Genomic DNA, 19,221 nt, shown 5'->3' on the forward strand with positions numbered 1-19,221 from the left:
CAAAGTTGATTGTAAGTTACAGCCAATTGTTGATATAACAAGAAGGATAATTTAGCTCAGGGTAAATTACATATGGAAATTATTTTCCTTGACAGATCAATATTTTTAATTGCATTCATTTCAAAACTATGGGAAACAAATGTCTTTATACTAGACCAGTGGATCCCAAACTTTCTCAGTTCGAGGCACCCTGAGGGCCTCCATCATTTTTTCAAGGCACCCCTAAGCCAAAATATTTACCAAGAAGTCCCCTCCCTTGCTTGCAAACAGCCCTGGCCGAGGCACCCCTGTGAGATCGCCGCGGCACCCCAGGGAGCCACGGCACTTAGTTGCCCTGGTCGAGGCACCCGTGAGATCGCTGCGGCACCCCAGGGTGCCACGGCACACAGTTGCCCTGGTCGAGGCACCCCTGTGAGATCGCTGAGGCACCCCAGGGTGCCACGGCACACAATTGCCCTGGTCGAGGCACCCCTGTGAGATCGCTGAGGCACCCCAGGGAGCCACGGCACACAGTTTGGGAATCACTGTACTAGACAATGTATAGCTAAATACAGGTTATTGTTATAACATAAATTTACTTATTGTATGCCCCCAGATTTGTCTGGCTCTCAGCACATATACTAATACAAGCTTAGGCCACCAATTAATTATCATATGGGTCACTGGAGCTGGAAGCCGCAGGATTGTAAGCAACATCAAATGTATATATGTCATAAGACTGGGCATTGGCCAAATAGTGCAAGCAATCATCAAGCTGAGGCAGACAACAGGAGAAAATGATGGCATAGAAGAAATACACTATATAGACAAAATATCCAGACACTTAACCATTATACCAACAGGGACTGTAATAACATTGTATTATAATACATATACTTTAATATAGAGTTGGTGCCCCTTTTGAAGCGATAACAGCTTCCACTCTTCTTAGAAGGCTTTCCATAAGATGTTTGAGTGCTTTTGTGGGAATTTGTGCCCATTCATTCTGTAGAGCATTTTTGAGGTCAGGCACTGATGTTGGACGAGAAGACCTAGCTCGCAATCTCTGTTCCAGTTCACCCCAAGGACCTGTGCAGGCCAGTCAAGTTCTTCCACACCGGACTCATCAAACCATGTCTTTGTAATCCTTGCTTTGTGCACTGGGGCACAGTCATGTTGGAATAGAAAAGGGCCTTCCCCAAACTGTTGTCACAAAGTTGGAAGCATTGTCCAAAATGACTTGACATGCTGAAGCATTAAGATTGCCCTTCACTGGAGATAAGGGGCCTAGCCCAAACCTTGAAAAACAGCCCCATACCATTATCCCTCCTCCACCAAACTTCACAATTGGCATAAAGCAGTCAGGCAGGTAACGTTCTCCTGGCATCCACCAAGCCCACACTCGCCCATCTGACTGCCAAGAGAGAAGCATGAATCATCACTCCAGAACATGTTTCCACTGCTCCACAGTCCAGTGTCGGTGTGCTTTACACCACTCCATCTGATGCTTGGCATTGGTCTTGGTGATGTGAGGCTTGCGTGCAGCTGCTCGGCAAAGGAAACCCATTCCATTAAGCAGTTTTTATGCTTACATTAATGCCAGTAGAAGTTTGGAACTCTTCAGCTATGGAATCAACAGGGCGTTGGCGACTTATACGCACCATGCGCCTTAGCAGTTGTTGACCCCACTCTGCTCTTTTACGTGGTCCTCCGCTTCGTGGTCGAGTTGCTGTTGTTCCTAAATCCTTCCACTTTCTAATAATATCACTTACTGTTGACTGTGGAATATCCAGCAGAGATAAAATTTCACGAACCTTCTTATTGCGAAGGTGGCATCCTATCACAGTACCACGCTTGAAGTCATTGAGCTCTTCAGAACAACCCATTTTGGATCACAAATGTTTGCAAATGGAGACTGCATGGCTAGGTGCTTGATCATATATACCTCTGGCAACGGGTCTGATTGAAACACCTCAATTCAATAATTAACAGGTGTGGCCAAATACTTCTGTCCATATAGTGTACATGTATATATATATGTACATATACAGGTAAGTCACATTTACTTTATTAACTGATGCAAAATGTGAATCATTATTAAGGAGCAAGGCACTTTCAACTGTGGGGATCTGTTTGTCCTACACTTTTGTATTTGAAGCTAAACAGAAGTCTGTCCATGTATCTGACAGGAATCATCCAATCACAGACACCCAGAAAAGACAAACCACTTTGAAACTAAAAAGTGACAATCTGTGATGAGTTTTAATGAAATCTCATCAGTTTGTTGGTTATCTCACTTGACTGCAGTATTCATTTAAAACTACAATTTAGTAAACTCCAATGGGTAACGAATTTGCATCATAAATAGATAGCAATATGGACACCCTGTTCTGTAAAAGTATGTGATAAAAGGAAACTTGAATTTCAGCTGTACTTATATTCTTCAGTGTAAGATATTCTCTTACGAAACAGGTAAAAAGTGGTGCCCCAATGACTTAAAAAAGCAATGCTGACCACTGTGCCACATTGACAACTTTTTAAAATGGGCTTTTGAACAATCACATTTTTAAATGGGATTGAAGTTATAGAAATGAGAATATGGCTTGGCCCAAATTTAAACCTAAACAGCAGGTTCAACACTTTTGAAAGGAGCATATATTTTTTTGCAGTTGTTTTAATTCAGCAGTGTACGTTTCCAGTATAGTAATATATTTAAAGGGCCAGTAAAAATTTGGTAATCCATGCATGGTCAGAATGAGGTCTGGATTCACTGATGCATCTGACACACTGCTATGGGCAATGAAGGGAGCCCAAAAAGGGATCTAAGTTATTGCTGTTGTGCTGCGTTTCAGACCTAACCAGGCTCGGACTGGCCTGCAGGGCAGCAGGGCTATCCACCGGTAGGCCCCGCCACATTATAGCCACGCCCCCTCTGTTGTTAAGGAGGAGCTAAGAAAACAGCTGACTCCCAACTTGCATACAATTCATCTTTTGGACATACGCGAGAACAGGAAGGGACAGATGCGTTCCACAGTGGAACGCAGGCACCTTCCTCTCCAACAGTAACGAGCACAGACCACGAGAAACATCCTCTGATTTCAGCACACTGGTTACCCGGCCACCATCTCTATATACATCGAAACTGCAAGTAAACAAAGTTAAATTTGAAAGCATCGCAGCAATAACCATGTGATATATGTGGACAGTGATCTGAACATTTATATTGCACTAGCAGAGACTTAAAGAAATACCAAATACCATCTACTGGACTTGTATGCTATGAACATTATTTTATTGAGATATCAGTGACTGTGTTATATCTGGATCAATGCAGCATTTATACCCACTGCCATTTGCCTCCCAGTAGCTAGACTAGTCCAGGTCTATATACCTAGGGTTGTCTGATTTTTTATGTATGTTCAATTGATGCCATACCATATGTATGTATATAGAAATCAATGCCTCATAATATAGATACTGTAGTTTAATTGGAGTATTTTATTTGTCTATATTAATGTATTTTTATGTATTTTAACCAGGATTCAATAAATTGTGATAAAACTAACATTAAATGTTATCCCACTAATTGAACCAAGCCTCTTGCTCACAGCCTAATACAAGATATAGAAAAATACAAATTGTATTCAAGATAAAAGAATACAAATTTTATTATTAGCATTACACTTGGAATAATACATAAGTCAATGAGCGCTTAACTTTCAGTATATTATTAGTTCGTAGAGAGGGATAACCTGTGTTAATGCTGCTCTTGCAACAGTAGGGGTAGAGCGCAACTCCTCCCCCTCCCCGTTTTTGCCAAACACTCCCGTTAAACACACTACCACACAGGTGTAGAGAGTCGCGTCTGGGCTCTCTGAACCTGCGCGGTAGTGTGTTTTTCACTTTGAGCAGGGCAGATGAGAGTAGGAGTTCCGGATATCCAACCGCCCAGAGGAGCATGAGCAGGTTAGTAACTAAGTGCGCAGTCAGCCTGTCGTTTTAAAAGAGAAGGATGAGCACACTACATTCTTTATATACTACACTATGGTGCTAGCTGTCCTTCGTGGGCTGACCACTCTCCCTTTAGTGTCTGGTCTCGCCTCTATGATGGCTGGCCACACCCCCTCTGGTGGGCCCCTAGCGTTGCAGTCCCCCGGTGGGCCCTTCATGCCCCAGTCCGACACTGGACCTAACTACTGTTTGTGGGAGCTGTGCTCACTGTTTTGGGTAGATACACATATATACCTGACAATGTGCCTACCTTTGGGAAACAAGATAGAGGTAATTATAAAGGAACAGGAATTTGTGTCAGAGTTGGACGTTTCTAGCTAATTAATGAGATACCATTGAATTTAGCACCAGCTCACAGCTGGAAGCGGTTTGGGGCTAGATTTATGAAACTTTCTAAAAATGAAAGTGGAGGTGGTGCCCACAGCAACCAATCAGATTCTAGCTATCATTTTCTAGAATGTACTAGATAAATGCTAGAATCCAATTGGTTGCTATGGGCAACACCTCTGCCTTTCCTTTTTAGAAGGTTTGATAAATCTACCCCTAGCACTCATCAAACACTTTTAATGATACCAATTGTCCCTATTAATTGTACTTCAGTGGAGAAAAGCATTTACAGGCACGCTTTGCCCAATGTAATAATACTAAATAAAGGGTTAATCACACAAAAGAGACATGTAATAAATTCAATTGTCCTGTCACTCACATGATTTAAGCTATAAACAACGCTAAGCTGAGCAGTGGTACTAAAATGTTTGGAAATTGGACCTTGATGTGAGGTCTACACTATTGCAGTACACCTCTTGAGATTTGTCTGCCTCCCAGCAAATCTAGGAACACTTCTAGTTTGCAGATGCATCTCTTGAGAATACATGAGCATCTTGAAGTGTGCTAGGCATACCATATAGACGCACTGGTGCAAAACTAAGGTGTGTCATAAATGGAGGTTCACTACCTTCCAATTAAAGATAAAAACCTTAATACAACATTTTTGATTCTATAAAAAAGATCATGGGAAGCTATTCAGAGAATAGCTCGTAATAGCTATATTAACCCTAAACCCCTAGACAGCAGTTTATTTAGCCACTTTCTCTTGAAATGAGAGGATAGATTGTAGGGGGTATATTTACTAAACTGTGGGTGTGAAAAAGTGGAGATGTTGCCTATAGCAACCAGATTCTAGCTGTCATTTTGTTGAATGTAATAAATAAATGATAACTAGAATCTGATCTCGTTTCTCAAACCTGCAGTTTAGTAAATATACCCCTAGGTGTGTTAATGATTTGTGAATCATGGCACAAATGGGCAGAGTATTGAGGTTGAATTCTATTCATTTACGTAACCAGTGTGAGACTGAGTGAACAGTGCATTTAACCCTTGCAGTTGCACACAAGTCACATGTTGTTAGGGTTTGTATGGAACAGTGGTGAAGTACAAATAAATCCCAGGGATATACATCATTACATCATCATCTTCTCTAAGCTGTCTCTGGAATGATGGTGGGAGTGGAGTGTTCATACCACATGTTGCAGTTTTGCTGGGGAAAGATTGTTAAATTTAAAGAAATAAAAAATGCACACAAAAAACCCCAATAAAACTTACTACAGAAAACAGTTACTATTACCACCACACATACACATACAAACACACACACACACCAGCCACAACATTAAAAACCACCTGCCTAATATTGTGTAGGTCCTCCTTGTGCCGCCAAAACAGCTCTGACACATTGAAGCCACAAGACCTCTGAAGGTGTTCTGTGGTATCTGGCACCAAGACATTAGCAGCAGATCCTTTAAGTCCGGTAAGGTGCGAGGTGGGGTCTCCATGGCTCTGACTTTCCAGTACATCGCACAGATGACCGATCGGATTGAGATTTGGGGAATATGGAGGCCAAGTGAACACCTTGAACTCTTTGTCATATTCCTCAAACATTTCCTCAACAATTTATGCAGTGTGGCACAGTCTGCCTAGAGAGGCCACTGCCATCAAGGAATACCGTTGCCATGAAGGCATGTACTTGGTCTGCAACAATGTTTAGGTAGGTGGTAAGTGCCAAATTAACACCCATGATAGCCAGAACCAAAGGTTTCCCAGGAGAACATTGCCAAGAGCATCACACTGTCTCCGCCGGCTTGCCTTCTTCCCATAGTGCATCCTAGTGCTATCACTGCCCCAGGTAAAGGACACACGCACGTACCTGGCCGTCCACATGACGTAAAAGAAAAACATGATTCAATCAGATCAGGCCACCTTCTTCCATTGCTCCATAGTCTAGAACTGGAGCTTACACGTTTTGGCGGTGGACATGTGTCAGCGTGGGCACTCTGACCGGTCTGCAGCTACACAGTCCCATACGCAGCAAGCAACGATGCACTGTATGTTCGGACACCTTTCTATTATAGCCATTATAGCAACTTGTGCTAAAGTAGCTCTTCAGTGGAGTTTGATCAGACGGGCTAGCCTTCGCTCACTACGTGCACCCATGACCCTGTCTCTTGCTCACCTTCCGTGGATCACTTTTGGTAGGTACTAACCACTACATACTGGGAACACACCACAAGACCTGATGCTTTGGAGATGCTCTGACCCAGTCATCTAGCCATCACAATTTGGTCGTTGTCAAAGTCGCTCAGATCCTTACGCTTGCCCATTTTCCCTACTTCCAAAACACCAACTTCAAGAACTGACTGTGCACTTTCTGGCTGCCGAGCCATCAGTGTGAGCCAGCACGGGTGCCTACAAATACATACAAGAATTATGGAGGAAGAAGCAGTCAGAAGTTATGCGATTTCTTCTGTGTGTCCCCCTACTGCCAGTATCGCCAACTATCATCTCTCCACTGTACACAACATGCCACCCGTCAAGACAAGGCTTGCAGACTTGGGTACAAGGCCAAGCAAGGATAAGTTATCTATTATATTAGATTTCACTGTGGTGGTCGCAAACGCCCAGTGCCCAAGGGTGTAACTTCTGGCAAACCTGTGCAACATGGTGTGAACCAGCTCGCAGCCTACAGTCTGTTGCTGAGGAGCGTGCTGGCCGTCACTGTGGAGGAATAAGAGTTCTTGCCTCATACTGGGTTGGTGAACACTCTACCTACAAGTTCTTTGAGGTCATCCTTATTGATACTTTCCACAAGGCTATCAGTCGCAATCCAGACACCCAATGGATCACAAAAGCTGTGGACAAGCACAGGGAGATGCGTGGGATGACATCTGCTGGCAAGAAGAGCCGATGCCTTGGTAAGGGCCACAAGTTCCACCTGACCAATGGTGGCTCTCGTTGTGCTTGCTGGAGAAGACGCAACACCCTTCAGCTTCACCGTTACTGCTAGTTGGGATTGTACTTGTAAATTTGACATTAAAATGGTCTTTTGGACGTCAAATAAATAAATAAATAAAAAGAACCGATTATTCATTAGCTGACTAACATATTCCACCTCTTGATGTCATTGCAATGAGATAATCAATGTTATTCACTTCACTAGTCAGTGGTTTTAATGTTGTGGCTGATCAGTGTATTTATATCTTAAAAAATGTATTAAACATTCATCCCTTTAGATTCAATGTATTTTTTTTAATATATGGCGTGAAGAAGGCAGTAGGTTAGAGAATACACACACAGACACACAGACACACACACTAGTGAAAGGAGCAGGGGCAGAGAAAAAAAAGATTACTTCTTTCAAACATCACAGCGGCTGACTTGGAATTTTAGGAGTTGTATAAATCGTTAACCTACTATCTCCTTTAAAGCAAATTACTCATAGTACAGAAACGCTTTAAGGTTTCTGATAGCTCAAAAACTCCATTGCAGCTGTTCATTGTTTTGCAAGAGAGGTTAGGATGGAGATGCAGCAGCATGGGGGTGGTATACCAAGGAGAGGAGGGTAGAAAGAAGAAAGGAGGTGGTGGTGGGGGACGACTGAAGGGGAGATTGCTGACAAAGCTTTGTTCTTACTTCTAACTGCTAAAACCTGGAAGGCACACTCCTCATATTATTTTCAGCTCATTTTTCTCCCAGACTGGTTCATCTGAAATACCTTCCTCCCGATCTATAATGGCATGGCCGTTCAGCGAGAAACGAGAGAGAGTTATATTTTCCCCTTGAGTTAGGACGCCTTGTGAGAAATGATAATGGGTAATCAATAAAGTGGGAAATATGAGGCCACAAACTTTATGAAGCCAAAGAGACGTATTACTTCTGAACAACACTTATTTTCCTTAACAAAGTCACTACTAGGCTGTACCTAATAATCTGAAGGAAAATCGAAAGAGCTGCTACCACATCAGCAATATTGGCAACTTATTCCAGTTTAATGGCATTTTGATTGATTTTTCAGCCTAATGGTAGTTTTATAGATTTGACGCTGCTCCTGCAAAATAGTTGTGTGTGTAATAAACATCCCTGAAGGCAAACACTGACCATTAAGGCCCTTGTCTTACTAGGGAGTCATAATTGAAGCGTGGCCCACACAGCGGCTAGCTTTTAATAATTTTTTTTTTTTGTAAAGATTTTTTTTGTGTGAAGACCTAAAAAAGCTCTTCTTTTTTGTCCAACCTATGAATCTCATCAGTGTGTCTAGGGCTGATAAAGAAGATGATGCGTTTCAGACATTTGTGTAAAAAGAAAAAAAAAATCATAAACAGACTGACCTTGACAATGACTTTGGGTGTTTCAGTAAAGCACTGACCTGCCGGAAAATGGAGACCTTGGCGCTAATAAATCAAGCACGTCTTAAAATGAGTTACCCTAATGCTCATTCATCATAGCTGCAATGCCATTTGCAGAACAGAAGGGGAAGGAGGGGGGAGGAAAGTTGTCTAGCCTCTACTAACCCTCAAGCAAATAAAAACCATTTAACACCTTCACTTAATGCATTGCAGGTCTCCCGGCACTTAAAAGGTTAAATGACTTAAGTGGTCCCCAGTGTGAATCTCAACTGATTCTTTTTTTTCTTTTCGCTCTATACTCCTCTTAACAGAAAAGTGGTTCATTAACCTAGCAGGGTCGAGTGCAACAAACATCCTGCGGTGTAAAGCAGTTGATTAGACTCTTTGTGCCATCGCTTTCTGCCATACTGACAAGTACATTTTATTCTTAAGCTTCTCATCTTGAAGATCATCAGCAAACGGAATGAGGTCAGAAGACTGTACACTGCTCAGGAGCACATTGTCTAACCTGCCCAAAACGGTCATTGGCATGGGCCACATACTGTATATACCATACTGGAAATACTAATTAGAATGCCAAGTCTTCTAACTCTAAAAAATAACAGCATCCAGTATAGACAGAATAGACACTTAGTTATCACTTTTGCCTTATGACAAGGTGCTCCATCATGCTGGAAAAGGCATTGTTCGTCCCCAAACTGTTCTTGGATGGTTGGGAGAAGTTGCTCTTCGAGAATGTTTTGGTACCATTCTTTATTCATGGCTGTGTTCTTAGGAAAAATTGGGAGTGAGCCCACTCCCTTGGCTGAGAAGCAACCCCACACATGAATGGTCTCAGGATGCTTTACTGTCAGAAGCGCTCACCTTTCCTTCTCCGGACAAGCGTTTTTCCAGATGTCCCAAACAATCAGAAAGGGGATTCATCAGAGAAAATTACTTTATCCCAGTCCTCTGCAGTCCAATCCCTGAACCTATTGCAGAATATCAGTCCGTCCATGATGTTTTTCCTGGAGAGAAGTGACTTCTTTGCTGGCATACTTGATACCAGGTCATCCTTCAAAAGTCTTCGCCTCACTGTGCTTGTAGATGCACTCACACCTGTCTGCTGCCATTCCTGAGCAAGCTCTGCACTGGTGGTGCCTCAATCTCGCAGCTGAATCAACTTTAGAAGATGGTCCGGGCCCTTGCAGATAACCATGGTTAACAGAGAAAGAATAATGATTTCAAGCACCACCTATCCTTTTAAAGCTTCCAGTCTGTTATTCTAACTCAATCAGCAGGACAGACTGATCTCCAGCCTTGTCCTCGTCAACACTCTCACCTGTGTTAACGAGAGAATCGCTGACTTGATGTCAGCTGGTTCTTTTGTGGCAAAGCCAAAATGTAGTAGAAATGCTGTTTTAGGGATAGTGGGACATGGCAAAGAGGGACTTTGAAATTAATTGCAATTCATCTGATCCTTCCTCATGACATTCTGGAGTAAATGCAAATTGCCATCATAATAACTGAAGCAGCAAACTTTGCGAAAACCAATACTTGAGTCATTCTCAAAATTTTTGGCCATGACTGTACAGAGCTACAGGTTCTGTAAATGAGCGGTCAAATCTTTAATGCAATAGTCGACCTGTAAATTACTGGAAATTTACAGATGTCCCCTATTAGAAGTACAGGTAAACCCCCTTTTCCCAGTAGTCAGAATGACAGGTATCCTATGTGTGACAGCCCTGCCATTCAGGAGCTACTCACCAGGCCATCTAATGGCTGATTCTCCTGATGACAAGAGAAATGTGAAACACTGTTCTTCTGACAAACTGCAGCTTGTAATGTGCCCACCAATTGGTCAGTGCTTTCCATACATGCAAACCCTGTCATTTGTTGTGAACACAATGTGGTCAGTGTTCCCCACACTTTGCAAACTGCAATGTGTCAAAGAAAATAGTGGAATTTACAAAGTCTCTGGAACATGAGAATCAGCATTGGACTCTTGCCAGTGTAACATCTGAGGGAGGAGGGTTTACTAGTAAAATATTTCTATGGGCAGACATCTCCCTTCACTACTGCAAATGTTGTTGCTACGTATACAGATGTTGCAAACATTAAATGGACATTTAACACATCATAAACTACTGAAATGAATGGCATGTGACGCATTATAGGTAATTTAAAGATTAATACATCTGTAGTAAGTTTTGTGCATGTTAATGTCTGCAGTGTGTCTACAAAGCAAAAATGTATATATGAGAAGTTGAGAGGTCTTAAACAAAATTTTCTGATGGCCAGAATAATATGCTGCCTGACTAGATTATAATAGAAGCATTTCTGACATCTTTTTTTCCAGTTTAACCGATTAGCCCTCACCCAACATGGTTTAACAATGGGTGAGACTGAGCTCTATTCCTAGCTGCCATAAATTTACAGTGGCTCAATGCCTCAACTACCGTACATATGTGGATCCTGGTTATCACAGACCACCCAGGATCCCAATAATCAGGGCCTGATTAACCAATAGGCTGACTAGGCTGCAGCCTATTGCACAACATTTTTTGGGGAGCAAAATTGTGACAGGGAGAAGCATAAACTGAAATTAATTTTAAAATATAAAGAGAAAACATGAAAGAAAAATATAGAAAGGTTTTAATCTTAATGCATTCCCATGGTAAACGCTGAAGACAATGAGTCATCCTCAGGTGGAAGTTTGGGGACAAGCAGGAAGAGAAAAGGATGGCGACAGGTGTAATGTGACAGACCCCCATGCTTGAGTTTCGAAAACGCATGAAGGTGAGCGATGAACACCCATTTATCTGTTGTAGTGGCGGTGGTTGAAGTGAAGGAAGCCAGATTTTAAATTAAGGATACGTTTGTTTTTTATCTACTGCGCATCAGCCCGGAGAGGGGGAGCTACAAGTGTACTAGCCTAGGGCGGTCTGAAACCTTAATAAGCCCCTGCCAACAATACAGTTACTGTTATTAATGGTTCCTGGCCCCATGAAAACTGCTAGAGCATTCAAAAAAATGCACTGCAGCATATGCAGAATGGGCTACCTCCTGGTGACATCACTGGGGTAATGCAGCTTTAAGCAGCAGAACTTCACCTTGGTGAATATGTTTGTCTATGGTAAGTAATTAGAAAGGCAGGGACAGATGTGCACTGAATGTACATTGTTGCAGAATATGTTGTCATCACAATAATAAAAATAATAATAAAAAAAAAAATAATAATAATTATAATAATAATAATAATAATAATGGATTGCACCAATCACATTAACCAGAATTTTCAGAGCAGAGGTTTTCCAACCACCCTAAAGGGTTTTAGTATAATGGACAATGGGTCCATTTGTCCAGTATCCACAAATTGATTTGAAATTATATTTAAGCAAACCATTGAAATGTATGCAACTATGATTCCAAAAGTTCCCACCCTCAGTCGTTAATGTTAATCTGATGTAGTCTAGCCACCAACTGTAATTCACACATGTAAAGATATTGGGTAAATGTTAGATCTTGTACCTTGCTAGCTGACCGGTCATCCTGGAGGCAGTCTGGCAAACCCATTAACTTTAGGATGTTTGCAAACACTTAGGCCGATAGATAAAAGCACAAACTGGCTTTATTATGCAAATTATACAATTGGGCTTATACTCTTTAAATTAACAAATACCAGGCGGTTCACCGTCCAACATGCTTACTAAAAAAACCAAACCTTACACTAAAGGGGCTATATTCGCCGTATCCCTTGGAATGATGTCAGAGCCACATATTCACTCCAGCAGGGTAGGGACAGAGTACAGTGTCTTCCAGCTTTTGTCAGATGCACAAAGTGAAAAGGTCTGTGGAGTCTTATCATTATCATAAGCTATTTATATAGTGCCACAAAATCTACCAGCATGTTTTTGGAGTCTTAGAAGATCTAATTCCCCAGCACAATCAGAGACCAGCCCAACAAGAATTGTATGCCCTAATAAGTACTGTTCCAAAGAGTAAACTCCTGTTTGTTGGGTACCCCTACTTTAACTCCTGGCCTGGTTCCCACAATGCTATAGCTTCAGCAGGGCACTTTTTAGAGAACACACCTGCTCTGGTTCAGTGCTGTCACGTAGCCTCCCCCCAAATCCATAATTAACAGCAGGGACCCTGCAGTGAGCAGCTTCGGGCAAGACTTAGGTCAAGTCTAGCTAGACATGAGGTTGAACACTGGCTACCCATTTAACCAGACAAATGGAACTTAATATAGGCATGTGATCTAGGCCAGCTCTAGTTCAACCCTTAGTCATATAACCGACTCTGTGGCTACTACTAGCGGTGCTGCCAGTCGGCTGGGTACTTCTATGATCTCTAGTGATGGCAGCTCCTTTAGGGGACATGTTAGGGAACCTAGCAGCACCTAAAGAACCCACCTGACAACATTTAAATCACAAAATCTGAAACACAAATAAAACAATCAGCCAATATATATATATATACTGCATGGTGAGAGGGGATGCCAAGCGGTCTTAACCTTTATTTTTTAATGTGTTCTACACCCTGCTCGCCACATACCCCACATTCCCCAAAAAGCTATCTTTAATCAATATGGACACAAGAGGAAAACAAAACTGTATAAAACACCACTTCTCGGGTCCAACTTATTTTTTTACCAACTCCAGCATGGCGCACTACTATTGAGTAGACTAACATCTGGGGGTAAATGTATTAATGTCCGGATTCTTCAACTCCGGCGTGTTCAGCGTCTTCGGCGATTAAATTTAAAGCGGCGCTGCATTGTAAAGGGAAGTTTACCTTTACAATGCAGCGCCGCTTTAAATTTAATCGCCGAAGACGCTGAACACGCCGGAGTTGAAGAATCCGGACATTATTACGTTTACCCCCAGATGTGATGTAAAATCATGCTACGTATACCCCTTCTTAGTAAGAGGACACCCACCTTTTTTCAAGGGATGAAATGTGCTTTGTGTTACTGATGGTAAACAACACTGTGCATAGATGCAAGGCTATTAAAGCTTCATAATTGTAAAGGGTTATTTTTTCTTAATCTTATTGCAAAATACACTGCATAGTTTAGCTAACATCCTATTTAATATGAACATTTTTATGTTCACTTACAAGAAAGTTCAAAATATGCAAAGCCACCTGTACATATAATTTGTGGTGTCTCTGTGACCTGTACGATAGTGATGACAAACCACAGGAGCTGGATTACTTGAAGCAAGAAAGAGCACTGTGGGATGTAAATAGGACCTGCACCTGGATCTGACACACATGCACGGCGGAGGCTGTCCCTGCCAGGTGTCAACTGAAGATGTAAAAAATCTCCTGCAGTGACTTATGGAAATAAAATGCCTTAGGAGAGGGAGTAATAAGCAGGAGCTGATTGAGATATACTTCACCTCTCAATATAAATTATACATAATCACATGCATAATGTCTGTGTACATACATATGCATATGTTCATTCAACCTCTGCTTACTGTTTTCATTTCATCCAAAATTACCAAATAACTATGTTGTCATTGAGCCACTGAGCGAGTAATCTTCTTCATAGGGTCTATAGGCATAATAATACTGCACTTTCATATGGTTAAAAGGCAGAACTTAAACAAATGTCACCTAAATAAAATGAGAAATTAAAGTGGTCACATGTCCATTTTTACCTTTTACTGTAGCTCAATTGTTTACACTGACACTAACTTCAAAGCCAAGTGCTACAATTATTATTAGCATTTATTTATAAAGTGCCAACATATTGTGTAGCACTGTACATTGTTGGGCTCATGGTTAAAAATAAACATGAAATTATCATCATCTTTTATTTACTCAATGCTGTACTCTGAAAGGATGTCTATACAAACAAGTAACACACACAAGGTAAAGATGACCCTGCTCAAATGAGCTTAAAGTGACATGAAACAGATGGTTACAATCTAAGATGTGTGGGCAAAAATGTATACATAAGGTAATGGAATGACAAATGTAGCCATGTGTGGCTACTGTAAGACAGAAACATTATCAGCCACAAATTAAGGCAGTGACTAGCCAATGGAATGATCAGAATGAGGAGAGACAGTGGAAGGTGCAGAAATGAAAGATGAACTAGTTGCTGTAGAAATGTCAAGAAAGTCAGCTGCTGGCAACATGATTGTCCATCATTTATCTCAAGTGAACCTCCTCACTTTTATGGTTTTGGAAAAGGCTTTCGCCTTTGTGCTGCATGGGCCCTCCTGCAGTTATCTGCCAGCTTGGAGTAGCTGCGTTCCTGGTATATTTCTTTGGCATCATGCACGCTGCTGGTCACCAAGCCAGGACACTTGTTTCTTGATTTTGCAGAAGTTTTGGTGTCTGGTGCTGTCACTTAGGAGCAGATCTAGAAAGATTTTCTACCCCAGGCGATTTAGGGGGGGGGGGCGATTTAGGCCCCGCCCCCTTTCTGCCTTTTAAGGCTGCCGGTGGCTGCACAGTATGTGCAGGTCTGCTTGGCAGTGACAATGTGCTGCCTGGCTGCTCTGACTGTGTTTAAAACACAATCAGAGCAGCCGGGCAGCACATTGTCACTGCTGAGCGGACCTGCACATAGTGTGCAGCCGCCGGCAGCAAGCCCCTGCTTGGGGGGGCAATTGCCCCGATCGCCTTCCCCCCCCCCCCTGGATTCGCCACTGCTTAGGAGGCCGCATAGATCACCAGAGGAGCTGAACTCAGATGATATTCTGATAGATCTTCCAAACAACCCCGTCCTTGGTGTGAGGACATTCCTCAGTAGAACCTTGTAATGCCAGACTGCTTTCACAAATTTTTAACTGATTATGCGGGATGCTGGGCACAAAAGGTGATCTCACGTCCATCGGTCTATGACTTCCATCCTACGATCCACCCAGTCCTCTTTAATAGAGCAGTTCAGGGTGCTATCCATAAACTGACACACACTTTAATTATTCTGGCATGCTTGGATAATGTCAACTACATTAAAAGTTAAAAAAGGGCTATTCCATCCGTTTACACCTGACTGCTATGAAAAGCACCCAGATATTGTCCCCAGAATCTTAAGCTGCTGGCAACATCTTCCTAACCTTCCTGGATAAAACGGATCTCATCTCGATTCTGACATTGTCCTATTATCATATAAAGTGGAATAAGACCAGCTTAACACCTTCCCATCTGCCCAATAGATCTACATACGGTTGCACCAGGCATAGATCTCCATTCCAAATGAATGGCAGGCGAATTTCTCCCTATACAAGACTAGAACATCTATGGGTTGTTATAGAAACCTGGCGATATCATTGTGACATCGGTGGGGGTGTCCTTCAAAAAAGGGTAACAATATATGTCACCCCTACATAACAGCACTCTTCCAACACCAAGGTGTTTCCCACTGAAAGTAAATCTGATGGATTTTGTATAGGTGTTGAACACTAGTACAGAAATGCTTGAATCACACAAAATTAATGTCCAACCCATAAGGACCCAAGAACCCAAACTCTGTCCACCCATCACGGTCCTGCCTTCCCTACTTTCGCTATAAAGACTTTTTTATCCATGTGCATTTGTTACTGGCACTGTAGTTTCATGAGAGCTTGTCTAAAGTGCACATATCTGGTAACCCTATACTTGTAAGAACAAGGGGTCACACTCCTTGTGTGATTGTAAAGATAACAAGTGCCATAGATTATAAGCTTGCGAGCAGGGTCTTCTCACCTCTTTGTCTGTTTTACCCAATTTGTTTATTAGTTTACTATGTTTGTCCCCAATTGTAAAGCGCTACGAAATATGTTGGCACTATATAAATGATGATGACGAATGTAAAACCGTGTTTTTTCCTATTTAGCTTGGTTAACATTTACTTGATTAGCCTACAGAATAAAGAATAAAAAAAATTTAATTCCCAAAAAAACAACATAAAATTCACCAGGGTAGACTATGAGTCACTCCCAATAAATCGCACGCCTCATAAATGTCATATTTAGTTTGGTCATTAAGGTTTGAAAAACACCTAGGCATGAAGGGTTAATCTATTTGCAGAAAATGTAATACACTGGACATGTGGTAACAAAATGTAATGCAGCAAGAGCCAACTGAGATTATTAAACATTCAGTGTCACCATGTCCACTCTGACCTGTACTCCAAAATCCAACACTGGCGCTGTTATTCTGCCCGCACAACTACTGAGCCTTCCGAGAAATCTTACTCCAATCCCAGAAACATGCAGTGTGAACTTAATTTTGTTTTTCGCTCAAGATAAATTTGCATTTTCTCTTCCGACAATGCCATTAACCAAATTAAAAAAGGGGGAAAAAGGAAACAAAATCTCATTAGAAGGCAACATTTGTTGAGGGTGGAACGCAATAAACAGTAATGAACGACAGTCCTTATTGTTTCTGACACTGATGAGCTCCTGAGCAAATTTGTTTATTAATTAAAAACGCTTTTTTTTCCCCTATGCCTCCCCTTTATTTTTTTTCCTCTCTCTGAACGCACATCTCATTGAGTTCCAAAGATGCCCATACATCAAACTTCATCTCCGATGGAGATAATGCGCATCGGTAAAGCTGATTTTCCATGATGAATCTCAGAGCATATAAATTGGCTAATATCTGAAAACATTTACAGATACTAGAGGAATTGACTACTTCTAAGGGATGATGAATGGCTCATTCAAACGCCGAGAGACAGCTCTGCAAATCTCCCCGGCTTCCACAGCCCTCATTTGATTTTCCAATTTACTCCTTTTAAATTTATCTTCCCACTAAAAATAAAAAGTGCTGATATTTTTCCCTTGTGCTGCTCCAGGAGGCGACTGACGAGGGAGGGGGAGGCTATTCTGGCAGAACTAATCCCCTTACACCTGCTACTGCTCACCTGGCAAAGGGGACCATCCGCAGAGACCTGCAAGCTATCTCAGCAATGTGTTGAACACAACTTTACACACTTCACAATTTAACTACTTAATACCAGTAAATGTGTGTTCCACAATCTCCTGGCTAAATCATTTCCTTTTAGCATCGTCTCACAGATAATGATGGGTCTGGTTTCAGAAGCATTTTGATTTTAGATTTAATGGATAGGTTTTATTTTTTACACTGCCATTTGCCTTATTTTATAGGTGTACCTAACAATTTTTGTGCAATTTTTATTGTCTTTTTAGATAATATTTTAGGTTTTCAATAACATCAATACAATCAAAGCAGATGTGTCCCCTCCACAAAAACAACAACACTGGTGTCTTCAAAACAAGTAAAGATTAGTTTAAGACATCAAGTAAGGGTTGTTATTATTATTATTAGATATATATTATGTCCATCTTGTCCAAATATTTACATTAAGAGGACCATATATACCAGGGTTTCCCAAACTTTCTCAGTTCGAGGCACCCTTAGGGTCACCATAATTTTTCCAAGGCACCCCTAAACCAAAATAATTACCGGGTAGCCCCGTTTTTTAAGTAGTTGGGTCAAAATAATGTAAGATGTATTTAGTCCCCTTCACCATCACATTGTGCACCTTCATCATATCACTCTGTATCCCACTTCATCAAATCACTGTGTCCCCCTTCGCCATTTCACACTCTGTGTCTCCCTCTTCATCAGCTCACACTCTGTCCCCCCTTCAGCATCTCACTCTGCCCCCCCTTCAGCATCTATGTCCCCCCCCTTCAGCATCTCACTCTGTCCCCCCCTTCAGTATCTCACTCTGTCCCCCCCTTCAGTATCTCACTCTGTCCCCCCTTCAGTATCTCACTCTGTCCCCCCTTCAGTATCTCACTCTGTCCCCCCCTTCAGTATCTCACTCTGTCCCCCCTTCAGCATCTCACTCTGTCCACCCCCTTTTCAGCATCTCTCTCTGTCCACCCCCTTCAGCATCTCACTCTGCCCCCCCCCTTCAGCATCTCACTCTGTCCCCCTCTTCAGCATCTCACTCTGCCCCCCTCCTTTTCAGAATCTCACTCTGCCCCCCCCCTTCAGCATCTCACTGTCCCCCTTCACTCTCCATTCCTTTACTTACCTTCTTTCCTCATTTTCTGCTGTCTTCTATCCTTATGTCCTCTCTGCTGCTGCTCTCCATTGACACTGTTGGACGTGATGACGTCACGCCCGGCAGTCAGTGAGAACAGTGAGGAGGAGGATCAGGCGCTGGATTGGTAAGTTGTTTTTTTTTCTTCCTCTTCTTCTTTTGCAAGGGTGGCCGCGGCACCCCTGTGACAGCGCCGCGGCACCCCAGGGAGCCACGGCGCACACTTTGGGAACCGCTGATATATGCCATGAAATAACTTTGTTCACAGGCTGAATACGCTTAACAAAATGATGAAATACAATAGAATATATGGAGGTTGCAAGGAACCACAGGGCTGACCAAAAGCTTTGGCGGGACACCCGTTGGACAGCTTTGGTCTAGGTGATTGTATTAAAAATAGAAATAAACTTTCCATTACCTATTTTTGTAAGCAGGAGTAACATTAAAAATGTTTCAGACTAATTTTACAGAAATATCCCCATCAATGAAAGAGGGGTTAATAATAGTTAGTGGTCTCCATACATTTGGTATTATTTGCATGTTACTATT

At 42.0% G+C, this 19,221-nt stretch overlaps 1 protein-coding gene and 1 pseudogene across 2 annotated transcripts in view; one reads left to right on the forward strand and one right to left on the reverse strand.

Annotated features, from left to right (window-relative positions):
- CDIN1 (CDAN1 interacting nuclease 1) overlaps positions 1–19,221 on the reverse strand; it is a 228,768-nt gene that overhangs the window by 118,972 nt on the left and 90,575 nt on the right. The gene's annotated exons all lie outside the window — the stretch shown is intronic.
- Positions 6,206–7,387, forward strand: LOC142108925 (large ribosomal subunit protein eL15-like; annotated as a pseudogene).

Source organism: Mixophyes fleayi, chromosome 12 (assembly GCF_038048845.1).
Source record: "Mixophyes fleayi isolate aMixFle1 chromosome 12, aMixFle1.hap1, whole genome shotgun sequence".
NCBI lineage: Eukaryota > Metazoa > Chordata > Amphibia > Anura > Limnodynastidae > Mixophyes > Mixophyes fleayi.